The sequence below is a fragment of the Heptranchias perlo genome, chromosome 5 (assembly GCF_035084215.1).
Source record: "Heptranchias perlo isolate sHepPer1 chromosome 5, sHepPer1.hap1, whole genome shotgun sequence".
Lineage (NCBI taxonomy): Eukaryota > Metazoa > Chordata > Chondrichthyes > Hexanchiformes > Hexanchidae > Heptranchias > Heptranchias perlo.
Genome location: NC_090329.1, coordinates 87,079,423 through 87,100,242, shown reverse-complemented (window position 1 = coordinate 87,100,242; position 20,820 = coordinate 87,079,423).

Sequence of the window (20,820 nt, the reverse complement as noted above, 5' to 3'; positions counted from 1 at the left end):
AGACACTGGGCACAAGTGTGCAGGAGCCGGGGCGGAGGGAGCGGATACTGCAGGAGCCAGCTCGCCGCAGGGTGAGGTCGCTCACTAGTCCTGCTATAGAGGATTCAGATGAGGACTTCGATGGGCCAGGCTACAGAAGACGGCTGATGGGCGTACACCAACAAATGCTTGGGGCAATGGAAAGCCTGCTAGAAAGCCTGCGCACAATGTCACGGGGCATGGAGGAGTCCAGCTCCAACTTGAGGCAGGGCTTTGCACAGAACTTGGAGCCCATCCTTTCCAAAATGGAATGGGTGGTCACCTCCATCAGCACACCTGTGGAACCCACCATGATGCAGTGTCTGATGGCCGATGTCGCGGCTTCCATTGCAGCACAAACCGATGTTATCAAAGGTCTGCAAGCTACGGTTGAAGCTCAGACTGCTGCAATGGAAGCTCAGACTGCTGCTGTCATGGCTCTGGGGACCACTGTGGAACGGGGCTTCTAGGGCATCACAGCACTCCAGCAATCCGTTCTCCAGCTGATCACCAGGACTGCTGAGGTGCCGCCCTGGGAGAGTGGCAGTGGTACCATGGCAGTCGGACCTGCTGTCCTCTCTCAGGACACCAGCATTCCTGCTCCCACCCCTACCACTCCACCAGTGCCCTTGTTGTTGCCTATCGGCCAGACAGGCCAGTTGCAGCCACTGCTGAGATGGTGCAGTCTGAAGCCGGGCACTCCAGGCCCAGAGCTGCTTGAGGTCATGTTCCAAGGCCATCTGCACACTCCTCAATCGAAGGCCAGCAGCTTTCCACCACCCATGCTCCAGCCACTGGGGAAGCACCTCGTAGGAACACTGGAATAGGTAAAGGCACACGGACAACAGGCACTAAGGCAATGCACAAGGGTGAATAGTTCTGTTATGTTTCCATAATTTCATTTATTCATTGATAAATGTGACTTTGAATTTGCATTTGTTGGTGGTTTTCATTTATGCAATGGGCTGAGGGGGAAACCAATGTGCAATCAGAGGGAGGGCGATTTGATTGTCTTGTGGGAGCGGAAAGGTGGGGAGTGTAGGACCATTGGTGAGTTGGGGGATGTAGTTGATATTATTGATAGCGGGCACGGATCAGGCGAGTACGCACAGCCCTTGCAGACAAGGCGTGTGGTCCCTGTTGCACCCTTCTGTCCTCCTCCACCTCCTCTTCTGGCTCCTCCTCCTCAGCCTCTTCCTCCTCCACCTTCTCAGCCTCCTCCTCCTCCACATCTGGCTCAGGGTTTCCTCTGATTATTGGTGGCAAAGGTTGGTCCCTCGTGATGGCGAGGTTGTGCAGCATGCAGCAGACCACCACAAATCTGCCCACCCGCTCAGCGGAATACTGCAGGGCTCCTCCAGACCGGTCTAGGCAGTGGAAGCATTGTTTGAGGAGGCCTGTGGTGTGCTCCACGATGTTGCATGTGGCAGTATGGCTCTCATTATAGGCCTGCTGTGCACGTGTGCGTGGGTTCCTGACCGGTGTCATGAGTCATGGCGTGAGGGGATAGCCCTTGTCGCCCAGTAGTCAGCCTTTGACTTGCCGAGTCGGGTGAAAGATAGCTGGCACGTTGGACTGCCGCATGATGAAGGCGTCGCGACTGCTCCCAGGGTAGTGGGCATCGACCTCCAAGATGCGATGCGTGTGGTCGCACACCAGCTACACATTGAAGGAGTGGAAGCCCTTTCGGTTGACAAAGACGGCTGAGTTGATATGCAGGGCACGCAGGGCAATGTGCATGCAGCCAATGGCACTCTGCTCCATAGGGAAGCCAGCAATGCGAGCGAACCCCTGTGCTCGCTCATTCTGCTTGTCTCTGTCAAGAGGGAAGGTGATGAACCTGTTCCTCATCTGGTACAGTGCGTCTGTGACCTCCCTTATGCCAGCAGTGCACTGCATACTGCGAGACGTTGCACATGTCGCCAGCAGAGGCCTGAAATGCTCCTGAGCCATAGAAATTCAGTGCTATGGTGACCTTCACAGCCACAGGCAATGCTGTCCCTTACCTGCTCTGAGGCTGCAGTTGTGGCTGCACCAGTCGATAGGTCTCGGTCACGGCTTCCTTGGTGAACCTCAGGTGTCAGATGCAATCCACCTCAGTCATATTGAGGTAAGAGAATTGGTCCTGGAAGGCCCTCACTGAGTAGGGCCTCCTGCTCAGTGCCCTGCGCCTTCTCGTCCTCCCTCTCCTTGCAGCTTGACCCACTATGCGTAGCATCTCTGCATGGTCCCAGTTGTGCTCAATGCCCAGCGGGAGCCCTAGCAGACCACCCATGGTTGCCAGGAATGTTGTTTAACCATGGTTGTAACTTTCCGAACCGTAAGGCAGTACCTGCCAAACTACTCTGAAATGTACTCTAGGAACTTTCAGTAAGTATAGGGAGCTTCAAAAAACACTTCCAGAAGCAATAATCCAGCAACTAACCATTAAATAGCGCTGGTTGGTAGTGGGGGGGGGGGGGTCCTCCAGGCACTCTAAGACACGTTCAGGTGTGCATGGTTAAGACAGTGCGTTGAGTTGAGCGTTATGGTCCAAATTGGTGTCTATCACTTTAACTCAGCGTTGCACACTGATTGCATGCATTTTCTCTACGTTACATGCTTCCGGCATTCGGTATTTGCACATGTGCTGACTCTTATACCAAAATGCTGTCCGGCGCTGGAAACGTGCGTATGCAGCCAAATGCCATCTTGGGTGTTGGCGAGGCCACGTAGCGCTGAAACAACAGGAGCTACACGGCCCAATTTAGTGCCCTCAGTTTGGTGTAACAGCACCATTTACAAAACAGGATTCATACTGTTGGCCCAAACATGGTAATTTTTTTTTAAATTACATTATTTTGTGGTGAACATAATGAGTGATGCAATGTCATTGCTGCATCATGAGCCACGTCATTATAATGTCCTCTGCTTACTCTTTGAATGAATTGCCTTGCAAAACAATTTATGAGATACCAATACCCTTTTTAGTTTGAAGCAATTTTCTATTGCTCCATTGATGGCTCAGGTGCTTAGACAGTGAGCATTAGAGCCATAGAAACCAGATTTGATCTCTGGTTTGTGTTGAGTTAACCAATCTCAGCCCAGGTGCTACATATGGATGCTACAATTGGTCTCAGTCCCTCAATGTTCAGGATGGGTCAAGATTCCTGCTCCAGATCATTTTCCAGCGACCCCTGCTGGAAGTGCATGTATGGATAGTGGATAAGGACAGTACTGGGCTTGACTGTCACGCACCCCACTGTCAACTAGCCGGCTAAGTCTCACTGTCAAAGCTCGCCCATTAAAAATACCGACCATGGAATCATGGACCAGCAAGGAGTGAACACTTTCAGAAGAGGTGGAGAGGTGGAAAGAAAACTGAAAAAAGGAAGAAAAACACCACTGCTGAATTAGTCTGACTATATCAGTTATAATGTTTAACACAACCAGCTGCACATGATCTATTTTAACTGAGCAGTTTTACTGTTCATTTTATTTATTGCTATACAGCTGTTGGCTTCTGGTCCGTATTTCTGGGAGGAATCCAGGTGATGAGCCCAGGCCCTTTGTGCAGGACACCGCTGAGGCTGAAAAGAGTAGGAGAGAGGATGAGATAATCACAAAAGACGGAGGAAGGGAGCTCGGGGGAGTTGCGGAAAAATGAGTTTGAGTAGGAGATTGACATTTGTGTCTTGATTTTAAGATAATAAGGATGCAACAACAACTTGCATTTATATAGCGCCTTTAATGTAGTAAACCATCCCAAGGTACTTCACAGGAGCGTTATCAAACAAAATTTGATACCGAGCCACATAAGGAGATATTAGGACAGGTCAAAGAGGTAGATTTTAAAAGCATCTTAAAGAGGGAGAAAGAAGTAGAAAGGCAGAGAGGTTAAGGGAGGGAATTCCAGAACTTAGGACCTAGGCAGCTGAAAACACGGGCGCCAATGGTGGAGCAATTAAAGTAGGGGATGCGTAAGAATGTATTTGGAACACAGAAAGGGCAAGAAAGCATGCCGTCAGTAAATGGGAGCATTGGTATCAGCGACAAGTATTTAATGTTACTGTTCATTTTATGGTTACCAGCAGATGGAAGCTACCACCAGATTTCATCATCCAGTCAGATGAAGTCTATATATAAGGTCGCACAGGAGGGGAACTGGGGTACACATCTACATCTTTATTACTCTTTGTTTGGATTCCTCAACAGTCTCAATGACATCTGGCACCTATACATTTTTGATTCACATAACTTTACACTTTATACACAATTACATTATACATATCTACTATACACATCCAGGTGCTTGCAGACACCATGCAGTAGATTTTCATCTTGCCGCCCAGGCGTAAAACTAGTGTTGTGAATCACCCACACTTTAAAGATACTCGCCAAGTTTCATTTCCATTGGAATAAACAGAAATGAAAATCAGGACGCTTTTATAATGGGCAGCTGATCCCCAACACAGTTTTATGCCCAGCAAGTTGAAAATCTGCTCCCATGTCTTCTCCCTGAAAATGTTCTTTGATCGCTGGACTGAGCAATGCATTTAAGGAACACTTTCCTAGATGTTGTTGGGTCGGAATTTGCTGGAGCGGGGCAGCAAGTTAGTTAGATTTTTTTCCTGCACCCTTTGGCTCAAAAATGTCTTGCCCTGTAAGTTGCTAAACGTGCGAGCTGATAACGGGCGTAACGAGACATCTGGGACCTCAGTGAACAGTGGGACCAACAGTCTAGCTCCTTAATCAATGAGATTTAAGGATTGGGTAATAAACAGAGGATGGACTGAGAAGGATGGTGAATTGGAGTAGGTGAATTCAATGTCAAATCAGGTCCAGAAAGAGAAATAAAGAGAGGGAAAGAAAGATTGGATTAAGAGAGAGAGTAAAAAGAGACAGAAAGGAAAGGTAAGAAAAAAAAAAAAAAAATTTTAAATGTGACATTTTTCAAATTTCCAACAATAATTCACTACCTGAAGGAATGGGACTCCACAGTTTAAATTGTTCACTTTCTGGGCCAGAGATGTTGATTGGCAGTCATTGACAATTATCACATTGTTAAAAGGGTACTTACACTATTAATTACTAGACTTAACTTTCTGTGGCGAGTTAAATGGGCAATTAATGAGCAAATGCAGCAACTTCATGAAACTCGTAGGGAGGTTAAGGGTAAGATACCATTTTTGCAAAGCCAACGGCGGAGTGGTACAAATTATCCAGCAACTTTTGGCGATTCGCAGTTCACGGCCGATCTCTTCCTTGCCACAAGTTGCTGGACAATTTTCACATCAATAACGCTTTGTGTCGTTCACACACTGTTATTCTTTCAGCAAATTCCGGCCCAATGTGATACTGTTACAATGTGGAATGGCCATGCACCTAAGATCCAGAATGGTAGGTGAGAGTCCAACATTAAATAGTACTCCCCAGGTCTTTCTTGACTGAAATACTAAGCTGCAACCAGTCTTGTTCTCTCTTCCTAGCAGAAGCTGCCACATCAGCATATAGCCCCATATATCTCCCTCAAGATATGTATGCAGTTACCTGCTTTCTTATAGCCTGGCTGAATTAGTACCAGGATCAGTGCTGCAAAGCAGAGGGCAAAAAAGGAAGAAAAAAAATTGCAAGGCAGCAGAAGTAATTGTGAAATGACCTGAAATAAATGTATTCATTGGCATAAGTTTAAGGCTGGCACAAAGATCTAAAGGGAAAAACTGGATGTAGCCCAAACCACAGGAAAACGCTAAGATCCTAAATGGGAAAAGCTAAATAGCTTTTGAGCAAGCGTGCCAGGGGATCCACCCACTGGACTGTTGCAGAGAGTTAGCACAGAAAGTTGCTCCCCCACTTATACCTTTAAGAAATATATTTTTCCACCAGGCTATAATTTCTATAGCATGTGTAACCATTGTGCAATAAAACTGGCCTATCATTAAGGGCTTTAGACCTGTCCCCATAAAATCCATTGCATCGCCTCAACAACAATGCAATTCCAATCCCACACTGACCCATGGAAAAAAGATTTAAAAATAGACTGCAGAAAGCCGTCTTCCTTCCCAACAAAAACCACTTATAGCAATTCCAATAATTGGCCATTACTTTGATATTCTTATTTAAGTTTCTAAAAGCTTTGGCTCTGCGTCCATTTTTTGATTATTCCTCTGTGATGCGCTTTGGGATATTTTCCCACTTTAAAGGCACTATTTAAATGGATATTGCTGCTGTAAAATGCACTGCACCAGTAACACATACTGAAAATTTTGCTAAGCATCACTAAAAGAAGCACAAAGTGCATTTTAAATGGTGCTCCACATAAGCATTTTTGCATCATGTTTAAAACTAAATTAACAAACAGGACATGAATGTTCAGTTCTTTTCAGTTATTCCAAACACAGACCCATCCCACACCATTTATCCTTTCATTCCTACTGTGCCCTGTCCCAGCCAGCATACCATTGAACAGAATATATTTTATACGAAAGAGGGAAATGGAAAACATAGCTATTTCTCACAAATTGTAAAGTAGTTTGTGTCTTCAAAGGGTTAAAGAATCAAGAGAAAAATAAACAGAGGGTCATACAGTGCAAACTCTACTGAATAAATAAAAATGCAACACAGCCAGCAAAAACTATAAAGGAGTAAGAAGTGTGTTTATAGGCACTCAAGATGTCAGCTTTTGGGCAAAAAATATTGCAAAGGGATGATCAGTTCTCCTTTGTTTTTGTTCCAATTCATTTTTTGAAGACATGTAATTAAAAACTGCATTAATGGCACCAATTATGGCCTCCAAGGGACTAGAAACCCCACGTTACTATGTGATGGAACACGACTGAGCTGCAAACATCCATTTACCATTATAATACTCATTAATCCTGCCAAATAGAACTCATTACCAGACTTCAAGGAAATCATCTCATAGGCAAACACGAGCCAGGATCTATCTGTCATTAAATTCCTTTCAGCGCAAGTTGTATGGGAGGGGAATTGTTCAATGTATCTAATTTGTGAAGTGCAATGCACAATATATTATTTAGTCTATAACTTTAACAAGATGCCCTAGATATGTTCATTCATTTAGGAAACAGCAGTGAACTTCCAAGTGTTTGCCTGCTAGTAGTCCCACAGTTAAGAGTAAATGCACAGTATAAAATGTTACCTGTACGTACATAGCATAAAATATGTATTTAAATTTAAAAAAAACAAATACCAGTTAACTAATGTATCTGTTCCGTTTCTTTTTATTTAACTCAGGACAATATATTTGGAAACAGGTGCATGCTGGGAGTGTCCAACAGAAAGCCAGCATAGCCCGATTTTAACTCGGACGTGAATGTGGTGGGCGGGGACCGGGGCGAGTGGCAAGCAGGCATAATTGTTACGTATTAATCAGGCCCTCGCCTGCTGGTAGCAAGCGCCCCTGACGATGCGGGCAGGAGCGGGTCAGGAACTATGGATATCGTTTTTTTCTTCGTTCTGCAACTTAAAAGAAACTCGATTTATAGTGAACGCCTTTTGGATTGTATGATAGTAGCACATCAACATCTGGAAACCAACTACTACTAAGTTCCTATCCATCAGCTCAGCAAGGATGATGGGACCAAATCAATTCACTCCACCGCTGTCGGTTCTGAACTAGCTTGGCCGCTTCAGTCATCTTTATCCCTTTCTGTGACAAGTCACTCTTGACATTATTTATCCAGCGATTCCTTGATCTTCCTTGGCTTCTTGTTCCATGTACCTCTGTATGCAGGGCCATGAAAGATATTCGAACTGTTTCCATTCTTGAAACATGGCCAAACCATTGCAGTTGATTTTCTTGGATCTTCTATTTAAGCATTGTTTTTTGTCCAAGCCATTTTCATATATCATTCATGATTCTTCACATCCTGGATTCTTTCAGTATTCCTCTCAACCAACTCATCTCTGCTGTTAGTATCTTTTGCTCGTCAACTTTTTTCATATTCCAGCACTCAGATACGGATAATAATATGGGGATAACAATCGCTTCATAAACACCGAAATATCTTTAGCCTTCCATATCCTGCTTAATTTTCCAAACTTCTTAAATTCCTCAACATGTCAAATAGTTTGAGTATCAATCATTTAAATATTTCAATCCAATTAGGTAAATTTGGACGGTGACAGATTATTTATATCAAGTTCAGGATTTAGTCCCTAATTGAAATAACGGCACAGTTTGTTAAAGTAAGAAGAAAAGAAAGAGCTTGCTTTCATATAGTGCCTTTCACGACCTCAGGACATCCCAAAGTGCTTCACAAAGTACCAGTGCAATATGGCACAGCGTGAAAGAACAAAGGTTCAAACCATTGATTCCCTGCCTACTAAATTGTTAATCTTGATTGGTGGTCTCTTGTACACATTACCTAGTGGTTAGTTATAGCACTTTCTAACAATCAGTACTGGAAGAGGCCCAAGAGGAGGTCGCTCGTCCACTGTCTAGGCTGAGAAGTAGTGCTTATGGACCAAACACTAAAAGAGGAAAGTGGAGGGGATAACTACTTTATCTAGCTTGAAGGAGAGAGAAAAGAACATTCCTGCCAATTCTTCAAGTGGAAAAGATTAACTACACATACGTTGCATGAACAATTGTGATACAAAATTAAAAAGAACATTATCATTTTTAGCTTATTTAAAAAAAAATAAAACTCTCCATTCAGCCCTTGGTGCAGAATATGATGAGGACACATTCTGAACCACAAAGTCAGAGGCTGTACACCACCGAAATATGTATTTTAAAAGAGATTGGGCTGTTTGCTGTAGAGGCTTTGGGAGACTCAATCCCTAGAACAGTTTGCTTTGAAAACTCAGCTCAGATTGTCCTCATGGCAGGATCAGCTACTTCATGAACGTTTGCAATGCAACTTTTGGGTTTCCATACCTCTACTTTTGGGTTGAAATTGCACTATTAGCCATAAATGTTTTAATTATTTTAACCTGTTTAAAATGAATAATTCCTTGGTTAAAAAGCTAATAAAGAAATTTCATACAAAAGCATTAATGGGCTCAATTTTAAAAGGAAAGCCCGGATGCGTTCGGGGCGGTGGGACAAAGAAAATCGTGTTTTTTTGGAGCGGGCAGAAATCCTGGCTCCAACACACACTGAAGAACATGCACAACCCAGAGTCATCTGGGTGCGTGCGCCGTTCCAGAACCTGGAAATCCCGCCGGCTTTAACCACTAAATCAACTAGCTAAAGTCATTAAAAAATGAATAAATGTAATTTAGATTGAAGGCAAGTGATGTCAATGCTGCCTCAGCGTGTTTCCCATGCTGTGTGAAACACGCCACGGTGAAGGTGTCGTGTTTCAGCCGGCAGCCATTTGGACATTTAAATCCCTATTTGACAGATGGGTAAAAGGTGAGTTATTGCAGCAGGGCACTCAGTTCTCTCAGACAAACTTTTGGCTGAAAGATCTTTGTGTTTAGACTTAAAATTCTTGGTTTCCACTCAGAATTGTTCTATTTACACATATTCACCAACTTTTCGAACCCCCTCAAACTGACACTATTAGGATGAGGGGCGCGATGGCTGCATTCACCAGTACATCCGAGGACGAGCAACATCACCATCCTCGCCAGGCACAGCGTGCACTTCCACCACTTGGAGCTCCACAAAACAGTGCTGCACCACAGGCACCTGCACAAGAACACAGAGGGGAACAACAGAGGGAGCGATGTCGCAGGAGGCATTACCCTCGTCAGAGGGTCCACAGATCAAGTCTCAGCTTCCTTGACCTCTCTGAGGAGCAATGCATATGGAGGCTGAGAGTGATGTGCCAGGTGGTCGCAGACGTCTGCAGCCTCCTTCATGCCAAGCTGCTCCCGGCTGAGCCTGGCAGCATCTCATTACCCGTCGCAGTTAAAGCGACCACTGCCCTCAACTTCTTCACCTCCAGATCATTCCAGGGTGCCACCAGTGAAATTGCCGAGGTCTCTCAGTCATCTGCCCACAAGTGCATAAGCCAGGTCACCGACGGCTTGTTTTGCAGGGCTCGCAATACGTTAACTTTCCCATGGATGACCTCAGCCAGATGGAGAGGGAAGTGGGATTCCACTCTGTGGCTGGCTTCCCACTGGTGCAGGTTGCAATCACTTGTATGCATATAGCAATCTGAACAGCTCCACACGAGCCAGAACTGTTCATCAACAGAAAGGGGTATCACTCCATCAACGCTCAGCTCGTTTGTGACCACTACAAAAGATTTCTTCATGTGTGCGCCAGATTCCCTGGCAGTTGCCAGCCATAATTCGTTCATGCTGAAGGAATCCAACATCTCGGGCCACTTCCATGCACTGAACAGCCTTAAGGGCTGGCTCCTCGGGGACAATGGATACCCCTTGCACACGTGGCTCATGGCACCTCTGAGGAACCCCATCAGCGAGCAACTGCGTTGATACAACGACAGCCAGACTGCCACCAGGTCTATAATTGAACATGTGATATGACTGCTCAAGATGCGATTTTGGTGCCTTGATCATTCTGGGGGAGTGCTTCAATACGCACCAGCGAGAGTGAGTTGCATTATAGTGGCGTGTTCTGTCCTGCACAGCATGGTGCAACAGAGAGGGGTACCGGTTGATGAGGCCCCATCCCCTCAGCCACCATCCACATCTGCCATCCACATTGAGGAGGAGCTGGAGCAGGAGGAGGAGAAGGAGGAGGAGGAGGACGAACCCATGGGCAGAGCAGCAGCTCATCTGGCTGCTAATGAGGCCAGGGAGTCACTCATATGTGAACGGTTCTCGTAAGATCAGAAAGTGAGAAGAGTCCAGTCCTCACATCACCTGAAAAGACCAACGCCAACACCAGCACCCCCACCCACTACCCGGCACAAAACAGTCCTGCAACTACACATACACCCACTGTAAAGTGAACCACCGGGTGGCATCAAGTGTCGCTGTTCATGGTGAAGCGCATGAAAAGGTGCTATCACAAAGGGCAGTCAAGAATAGGCAAGAGAATGTTAACATTTAATGTGACTTTAACAAAAACCAAATATAAATGAAAAACATGACCATCTGTCAGACACCCTTGTGCTCACCCTTCGTGATCACAAATCCTTAGCCTTTCTCTTCGCTTCTACGTGGTGCATCCCCTGTGGCTGCAGCAGAGTTAGTGGCAGGTTGCTCATGTCCTTGGCCAGACTGCTTAGATGCTTTCAGCTTCGGAGTCCATGAGGGCCTCTCCAAAGACTGCTCCACCTGCACCTGTGCAGGGGCAGACTCGGCCACCTGGAGAGGATGCAGCATTGCGGGTACTGGTTGAGAGGGGATCAACGGGTGAGACGTGGGGGCTCTTCGAGCGGCGTCCCCACTTCTACATCCCCTTTCGCCATCATCCCTCTCCTGGACCAGGCCCACATCATTCCTACCACCCTGCTGGAGAACAGTTTGCCTGATGTATACTTAATTGGTGGCCATTAATATTGTTTCCGGGAATGCTGGATTTTGTTGGAGCAAAGAGCAAGAAGACCCAATGGAGCAGCACAGGAGCAAGGCTGCTCCAAGATTCAGCAACGCTTCACTTCAGGTGCTACTGACCGGGGTGAGGAGGAGGAGGAGGGAACAATTTTACCCAGCTGACAGGAGGAAGCACCCTGCCTCTGCCACCAAGAAAGCCTGGCTTGAGGTGGCAGAGGAGGTCACCAGCAGGAGCAACATATCCTGCACCTGGTTCCAGTGCAGGAAGCGTTTCCATGACCCAACTAGGTCAGCAAAAGTGAGTACACTGACTGATTCTCCTACATTCTGTGTTGCACATCACTACCATCGCCCCCCCGCAACTCATTCTGCACTGCCAACACTACTCCATCACATCACTTCTCACACCCACTTAAGGCTCATCCTCAATTTACCTTTACTTCATGAGCACTTCCTCACCTCCTCATTTGTGACCCCATCACTACCACTCACCCCAATCCTTATCCAAAGTGATGTCTCTGTCTCATACTCACCCTTTGATGCACCTCTTTCACGGTCAGCCTCACCTAAATGCATTCATCGGTTCGCCACATCACCATCACTCACTCACATGTCTGCACTTTCTCCCCTTCTAGGAGAAGAGAGCACAAAATGCATGTGAGAGGGCGAGAACTAGAAGGGGGGCCACAAATAGTGGTCCTCACAGACCTGGAGGTGAAGGCCCTACAGATCAGTCACTGAGACTGACACCCCACAAACGTCTGGTAACACAACTTTAACATTCATCACACACAACATAAATTGATGTTAACAATGCTTGGCATGTTGAACACCTCAGTATGTTCGTCGCAACATGACACATCTGTGATGATGCTTAATATTGCCTTCTGTTTTCTTACAGGCCCTTCAACGACCGCAGTGAAGGCAGAGGGCAATTCCTCAGAGGACCCGCCTGCCTCTGAGGGTGCACTGTCACATCTTAACGAGCCATCCACCTGTGCAGATACTCACACCTTGGTGGGTCCTAGTAGTGAGTTAGTTGGATTGGCACCTGGTGAGTCACCACACACAAGTGAGCATGAGCAGACACTGGTGGCAGGGGCAGCTGTGGAGAGTCCGCGTCGATGGGAGCACTCCTCTCCAGGCTCTGCTCAATTGGACACAAATGCTGAACCCTGGGGGCCACCTTTAAAAGGTGAATGTTCGAGGGACAGCAGCACATTTGCGAGGTACTGGAACAAGTGCCACGCACACTCTCCACAATAGCACAGAGGATGGAGGAGTCCAACTCCTGCATTAGTGGAATGGTGGCACAGGTACGGAAGGGAATCTCTAAGATAGTGTCACAGAGATGTGAGGGAATCTCTGAGATAGTGTCATAGGGACATGAGCAACTGTCTGAAATAGTGTTGTACGTAACCGCTGAAATGTCTGAGATTGTGTCACAGGTAAGTGCAGGAATGTCTGCGATGGAAAGGAGGCTAACCTCCGTTGAGCTTCAAGCACTTTTGCTGACGTAGTTAGGTCCGGAAAAATCCATTGGAGCAATGGCCCTTTAAATCCAGATGCTGCAGCTGACAGCGTGTCATGCAGGTGCGCAGTCGACACACTGCGCAGCTTTCAGACGGCAAACCCGGAAATAACATTAATGACCACCAATTAAGTCGCGATCGCGTGGGGAATGGTAAGTTTTTATTAGTCGGGTTTGTCGCGTGCCCATTGACCCCCCCCCTCCCCCTGCTGCCTTCCCGTTGCCCTTTTAAAATTGAGCCCAGTGCGTATGTTACAAAAATATCATAGTGTGATTTCAACTTATTTATTTTTACATTGATATTAATTCAATTATTTGTTAATGATAGATGATAGCAATGATGGGAAGATGTCATTATAAAATACAACCAGGACAAAGTAAACAAAACCCAAAATAGACTTCGCCAAACTGGAACATGTAATCAAGTTATTAGGAGGATACAAACAGAAGAAATCTCATAAATCCATCCAGGAACCAACATACTGAAGACTATTGTGAATAAGTATACTTGCTGGATATGCTATCAGCTGAGCCACTCGGTAAGATGCTCAATCTTGGGAAGGAGGAGATGATGAAATCCTAATGGGTTGGTCAACCTACAGAAACCCTCACAACTAGCTGCCGTTTCACTATCGTCCATTTTGCGTTACCGCTGAAGTCCAACTTCACCAGTGTCTCCTGAAGTCAGAAAACAATGTTCCCAATTGGTTAGGGGTGTTGTGGCACTTTAATAAAGTTTCATTTAACTGGTGTTCCACACTTTCATTTCATGGCACATACAACGCCAATCATGTCCCTTCTGCATTGCAAGGAAGGAAACACCTTTGACCAATCAGATCAACAGCACAGACAGAAACTCAGGTTCATCTGTTATCGAGGGCTTCAAACTGAGAATGAGCACAAGATTTCTAAACGGTTCTTAATGATTACTTCCTCAAAGTAATCATTCACAAAGAGAGGACATAAATAATGTGCCTTCCCCTAAAAACAGCACCAAGGTAAAATTTAGGACATAAATGAGATGAAAATCTTAGACAAGCTGAAACGGCTGAAAACAAATATGTCCCCAGGGATGGATGCTATTTATCCCAAAGTATATCGAGATATTGCAAGATTTGTGAGGCACTGGCAGTCATGATGAGGGAGTCAATGGACTTTGGGGTGGCACCAGTAGATTGGAAACAGTCCAGAGTAATGTGGCATCCATATTCAAAAATGGTGACAAAACAGACACAGGCAACTACAGACCGATGAGTCTTATTTCAATTCCATGTAAAATAATAGAATCAATGACCAGGAGTAAACTTGTGGATTATCTGTACAACAACAGCCAAATAAATAGCAGTGATAGCTTTAGATGGGGAAGATCCTGCCTGACCAACCTCCTTAGTTTCTTTGAGGAAGTGACAAGCCAAGTTGACTGTGGTAAACCCTACAACATTGTGCACTTAGACTTCCAAAAATGCATTGGATAAACTTACAAATAAAGATTACTAATTAAGCTCAAAGCTATGGGGATTCAGGGTAAAACTTGGTTGTGGATAAGAAATTGGCTAACAGGTGGCAAACAATGGATACTGGTTAGAGGGGCAATATCAGGGTGGGGGAAGAACTGTATTGTAGTTACTTTTTAACTTTGTTTTTTGTTAATTTCCTAAACCTTTCACTGTGCTTTGTGCAAACTTTAGAAGTATATGCCATCAGATAGATCCTAGAATAATATTGTGCAACTTCAGGGCTCTACCTCCCTACTGCTTTCCTCCAGTCTGCATCATTCCGTAGGTATGGAACAACTAGTAGTCATATCCCATCTGGTCTGTGCCTAGAGAACCACCCACTCGCAGGCTGCTGCATCCGGCAATGGTGAGAGCCATTTCTGAACTGCTGGCAGGTTGGCATCCTGTCAGTGTAGTAATATAACCAAGATCAGGACCAGATGATCTATTTGAATTTTTTTAAACAAAAGTGTGGTCTGCTTTCTTTTTTCACTTCATAAGGAATATTCTAGAATAAAGTCTTATAGAAGAAAGAATATGGCCTTGTTACAGCACATTAAAGGAAGTGTATTTGATTGCAAAAACCTATACCGCAGAATGCCATATGTATGTGATGGAAGCCATTTTCAAAGTGAAATATGTAATTTTATCAGCTTTATAAATGAGGATTGGGACAGTTTTAGAAACCAACAAAGGATGACCAAAAAATTGATGAAGAGGAAGAAAATAGAATATGAGAGCAAACTAGCAAAAAATATAAAAACAGATTGTAAGAGCTTCGACAAGTATGCAAAAATGAAGAGAGTAGCGAAAGTAAAGGAGGGTCCCTTAGAGGCTGAGACAGGAGAAATTATAATGGGGAATAAGGAAATGACAGATGTATTAAATAAACATTTTATATCTGTCTTCACAGTAGAAGACACAAAAAACATACCGGAAATAGTGGGGAACTAAGGGTCTAATGACAGTGAGGAGCTTAAAGTAATTAATATTAGTAAAGAAAAAGTACTGGAAAAATTAATGGGACTAAAAGCTGACAAATCCTCTGGACCTGATGGCCTACATCCTAGGGTTCTAAAAGAGGTGGCTGCAGAGTCAGTGGATGCATTGGTTGTGATCTTCCAGAATTCCGTAGATTCTAGAACGATCCCAGTAGATTGGAAGATGGCAAATGTAACCCCACTATTCAAGAAAGGAGGGAGAGAGAAAACAGGGAACTATAGACCAGTTAACCTGACATTAGCTGTCTGGAAAACGCTAGAATCTATTATTAAGGAAGTGGTAACTGAGCACTTAGAAAATCATAATATGATTAGGTAGAGTCAACACGGTTTTATAAAAGGGAAATCGTATTTGACAAATCTATTAAAGTTTTTTGAGGAAGTAACTAATAGGGTAGATAAAGGGGAACCAGTGGATGTAAGCATATTTGGATTTTCAAAAGGCATTCGATAAGGTGTCACACAAAAGGTGGTTACACAAGATAAGGGCTCATGGGATTGGGGGTAATATATTAGCATGGATTGAGGATTGGTTAATGGACAGAAGACAGAGAATAGGAATGACTTAGATGAAGGGACTGAGTGTAATGTATCCAAGTTTGCTGACGATACAAAGCTAAGTGGGAAAGTAAACTGTGAGGAGGACACAAAGAGTCTGCAAAGGGATATAGACAGGTTAAGTGAGTGGGCAAAAGGTGGCAGATGGAGCGTAATGTGGGGAAATGTGAGTTTATTCACTTTGGTAGGAAGAATAGAAAAACAGAATATTTTTTAAATATGCTGAGAAATTATTAAATGTTGGTGTTTAGAGAGACTTGGTTGTCCTTGTACAGGAAACACAGAAAGTTAACATGCAGGTCCAGCAAGCAATTAGGAAGGCAAATGATATGGTGGCCTTTATTTCAAGAGGGTTGGAGTATAAGAGTAAGGAAGTCTTGCTACAATTGTACAGGGCTTTGGTGAGACCACACCTGGAGTACTGTGTACATTGTTGGTCTCCTTGCCTAAAGAAGGATATACTTGCCTTAGAGGCGGTGCAACGAAGGTTCACTAGATTAATTCCTGGGTTGAGAGGATTGTCCGATGAGCAGAGATTGAGTAAAATGGGCACATATTCTCTGGAGTTTAGAAGAATGAGAGGGGATCTCATTGAGGGCTTGACAGGGTAGATGCTGAGAGGCTATTTCCCCTGGCTGGAGAGTCGAGAACTAGGGGACATAGTCTCAGGATAAGGGGTTAGCCATTTAGGACCGAGTTGAGGAGGAATTTCTTCAATCAGAGGTGGTGAATCTTTGGAATTCTCTACCCCAGTGGGCTGTGGATGCTGAGTCGCTGAGTATATTCAAGGCTGAGATCAATAGATTTTTGGACTCTAATGGAATCATGGGATATGGGAAAGGGATGGGAAAGTGGAGTTGAGGTCGAAGATCAGCCATGATGTTAATGAATGGCGGAGCAGGTTTGAGGGGCTGTATGGCCTGCTCCTGCTCCTATTTCTTATGTTCTTATGAGATGAACAATCACATCAACAGGTTATTTACCAGGTAGAGGTAGGCTTGACCATTGCAATGGTTACAATGTGATTACTATTACTCGTGGTTACTATTACTTAAGGTTTCTTTTGAAGTCTCCCTGTACTAATTCAGTTCCATTCATTATAAATTTATAATTCCTACTTTTTAAACTCATGTCAATACCTCATATTTATCAGTGTCAACCTTGATAATACTCTTACCTCTGAGTCAGAAGGTTGTGGATTCAAGCCACACACCAGGATTTGAGCAAATATTCCAGGCTTACTCCAGTGCAGTCTTTCAGATGAGACATTAAATTGAAGTCTCAGCTGCCTGTTCATTTGGTTCAGCCTCAGGCTAAAGATCATGGCCCTGATGTTCCTCTCTGTAGTGCCTGAGCAATACTCATTTTCCAGGAGCTACAGAGAGGAAAAGGGGGTGAAGATGTCGGGTCTCCAGTTCCCCCCCACCACTTTATACCCCCCAAGATTTCTGGGTCTCTCCCAAATGGCTGGAGCGGGGTCTGCAGCTGCAATAGCCACAGTCATAGCATTGGAATGCCCCTCCCACCTCAATTTCCAGTCACTGCAACCAAGGAGCGCTCACTTCAAGTAGTGCCCCAGGAAGCTGCCTTTTGGCTATTTTAGTGTTGCTAGCAAATTTTAAAAGCTTATAGTTAACTTCAGTATCCAGATCATTCTTTTTTAAGATTAGAACCTATAATCTACAACAGGTATGTTCACTGAAAGCCTCCCTCCCATTGAAAATCATGTAAATGCTACAGTTTGGCCATAGGCTCACATAAAAAAATGCAATTTTTGTTTCCAATTCCTTTAAGGAGGGTTGCAGGAAGATAAAAGAGTGTCTGTTCAGCAATATGTTTTCCATACACCACTTTTTGCTTAGTGACAGTGTCTCTTGAGAATAGGAAGTGCTGTTCCCAATTGGCGATAAGTGTAATGGTTAAAAATAAGGAACAGTTGGGCTGATTCCCCAGTCAGGCACTGTCGTGAGGAGTGGTGGTCAGAGGGAACAGTGGTCAGAAAACTACACAGCTGCAGCACCTCATTTTCCATCCATTAACTTAAATGGACAGAAAACTGGGGCCTGCAGGCCTGTGATTTCTCAACCAGCATGCCCCCATGAGCACTACTCAACCTCAGGAGCATCCAACTGGGGAAATCAGCCCCAGAGAGTACTCATGAGACGTGTAATGTCAGACTGGGGTAAATGTTCAGCGAATCCCACAGGACCCAAGCACTCAAAATTTACGCCCAGTCTGACATTACAGAGGGGGGATTTAATCCCAGGACAGGCGGGACATTGTCCGGGGCAGTGGGGGAGGTGTTACATTGTTAAAAATGGGAAACCTAATCCCCAACTCGCCAATTATTAAATAATATTCAAACGAGGCTCTGTGCCTCAGATTTTGTCAGCGATTTGGAATGAATGCTTCCAGCACGGGACTCCCAGGGCTCGGGAAGCTGCCAGATCCAAGCAGGTAAGTGCTTTTCCAGCCCTGCTTATGGGCAAGAAGGAGCAGGAGTGCTTCCCCTGGACCCTCAAGCAAATCCGCCATGATCTGCCTCCCTCCCCACGATCCGATCTCTCCCTCCATCCTCGTTGCCGTGTTCCGAACACCCCCCCCCACACAACCGAGTCCCGATCTTCTCGATTGCCGGGGACCGTCCCCAGCGGTCCTTGGCTGCTGCCTTGTACAGCAGGCTTTCCTGCCCAGCAGCCGACCAACCTCTCAATCTGGCTGGCTGTCAAGGTGGGAATGAAGTAAAAAAATTCTAATGAGGTCCTGCTGTTAAATTCTGCAGCATCTCCGCCTTCCCAGTATTTCCATGTTTCCCGGCCGCTGACTGGCGCCCGCACTGCCTCCCCGCCTGCCTGTAACTATCTACATCTCTCAACTATACTTTCTGTTTACTATTTTTCCTTTAAGCAGGTTCTGATTTGTCCCATTCTTCACCCAGATTCCTATACTTATACAAAAGCAATCTTGCGTGATCGCATTGCTGACCATCTCCGTTCAGTCCGCAAGCGTGATCCCGAGCTTCCGGTCGCTTGCCACTTTAAATCTCCGCCCCACTCCAACTCTGACCTCTCTGTCCTCGGCCACCTACACTGTTCCAATGAAGCTCAATGGAAGCTCAAACAGCATCACATCTTTCGATTAGGCACATTACAGCTGTCCACCCTCAACATCAAGTTCAACAACTTGAGATCATAACCACCACTCCCATTTTCTTGGACTGTAGGTGCTGGTAATGGTTCTGCTGTAGCTATTTACACCTCCTCTGGACCTAAGTCTTATTCCTTTATTGTTCCATTACCACCCCCATTTGCCTCAGACCATCACCTGATTTGTCATTTAATCACTCCTGTTCTCCACCCTATCGCAAACCTTTCCCTTCGTTCTTTGCTCCCACCCTCCTTTCCCTTCGTCTCTCCATTTGGTTAAAAACTTGCTTAAATCTCTAACTTCTTCCAGTTCTAATGAAAGGTCAGTGACCTGAAACATTGGGCCCGATATTAGCACCCGCTATCGGGTGCGGTCCTGGCGGGGGGGCTCCGAAAATCGGGGAATCCCGGAGCGGGTCGGGAGCCCGGCTCCAACCCACCCACTTCCGGGTTCCCCACAGAGGCGCCGACGTGCGCGCGCAGCCCCCGCATGTGGGACTCCCGCAGGCAATTAAAGCCGGCGGGGTTCCACTTAACAATATTTCAGGTCGTTTACAGACCTGATTAACATGATATTTTAGGAGGGGTGGGATTTTACAAACAACTGGGACTGTTTCCCGTACTGGGGGAAACACTCCCAGTTGAAATGGACGTGTTGCAGCTATCAGCCTGTGGCAGCTGCAAAGGTCCATTTGACAGGTGTGGGGGAGACCCTCACTCATTGCAGGAGGCCACTCTGTCACTTGGGACAAAGTTTGGCCTCCACCACCCTCCTCCTAACAATCAAATTCACCAACTTGCACACTTACCCCGGGGTCCAGAGACATGTACCTACCTTGCGGACCCCCTCAGATGTACATCTTCCGGATGGGGGCCGCCGTAGCTGCAGTCATGACATCCTCGGAGGGCAAACAGCATCACCAGCCTCGCCGGCCACACCGTCCACCTCTAACACGTGGAGCTCCACAACACAGTGCTGTGACACATCCACCTGCACAGCAGGAGGGAGGGCAACCGCAGAGAGAGATGCGTCGCAGAGGGCACTACCCTCACCACAGGGTCCACAGACTGAGGCTCAGCTTCCTGGACCTCTCTGAGCAGCAGTGCACACGGAGGCTCAGAGTCACTCGACATGTAGTCGTGGACATCTGCAGTCTCCTTCGTGCCGAGCTGCTCCCAGCTGGCCCGAGCACCATCTTCTTACCTGTCGCCGTCAAAGTCACCACTGCCCTCAACAACTTCTCCTCCGCATCCTTCCAGGGTGCCACCGGGGACATCGCCGACGTCTCTCAGTCGTCTGCACAAAAGAGCCCTGCAAGTATACCTACACCCACTCTGTATTGACACAATGGGTGGCATCAGGTGTGGGTCTTCATTGTGATCCTCAGGAAAGGGCATTATTGCACAAACCAGACAGGATTCGCAAAGACGTGACAGTAGTGGTGCCAATATATGTGATGTGAGTTGGTCAGAAATTAAATGTAAGTAAAAACCATGACAAACCCTCAAATACCCTTGTGCATCCCCTTCATGCTCACAACACGTTTGCCTTATGCTGCCTACTGCACATATGTGATGCATGCCCTGTGGCTGCAGCACAGGTAGTGGCAGGTTGAGTGAGGCTGACCGTGAAAGAGATGCAT